Source organism: Carlito syrichta, unplaced genomic scaffold (assembly GCF_000164805.1).
Source record: "Carlito syrichta isolate Samal-C Ts95f unplaced genomic scaffold, Tarsius_syrichta-2.0.1 Scaffold316169, whole genome shotgun sequence".
NCBI lineage: Eukaryota > Metazoa > Chordata > Mammalia > Primates > Tarsiidae > Carlito > Carlito syrichta.
This window is the reverse complement of record NW_007260265.1, coordinates 372741-373309: the sequence shown is the minus strand read 5'-3', so window position 1 is coordinate 373309 and position 569 is coordinate 372741. Positions and strand designations below refer to the sequence as shown.

The 569-nt window shown below is 42.9% G+C and overlaps 1 protein-coding gene across 2 annotated transcripts in view; it reads left to right on the top strand.

Annotated features, from left to right (window-relative positions):
* CUNH9orf116 (chromosome unknown C9orf116 homolog) overlaps window positions 1–569 on the top strand; it is a 5082-nt gene that overhangs the window by 2354 nt on the left and 2159 nt on the right. The gene's annotated exons all lie outside the window — the stretch shown is intronic.

Sequence of the window (569 nt, the reverse complement as noted above, 5' to 3'; positions counted from 1 at the left end):
TCCAACTCAAAAAAAAAAAAAAAAGAGGGGAATGTTTTCAAGGAGGCAAAGGGCCCCTTGTAGTACAGGCTTCCCTGGCTAGGTGAGTGCTGTAGGAACCCGTTGGCATCAGTGTACCAGCTAGCATTGTGAGAAGCTGCATTAGGCTTCAGTGAATGTTTTTGGAGATTCTTTCAATACATTTACTCCTTTCAGCAGTTTTTGGCCCAAACAGGCATGACCCCATGTCCCACCCTCCCCATTCACCCCATCTCTCCCTGAGTGATTTTTTTGTTTGTTTGTTTCTCCTGATGAAAGATGTCCTCAAAGTGAACCGTTTTGCTGATGTGAAAGAAGTGAAACAAAAAATAGCAGAAGCACTAAAAGGCATCAGATTTGACAAGTTCAAAAGTTATTAGAGCAGTGGTAAAAGCCTCTCAGTAGGTGTATTGCATCAGAGAGTACTTTGAAGGTGAATGAAGTTTAAACATGTAAGAATAAATATACAATTTTTTTTTTTGAGTCAGAGTCTCACTCTATCACCCAGGCTGGAGGGCAGTGGCACACTCCCGGCCACCACAGCCTCAACC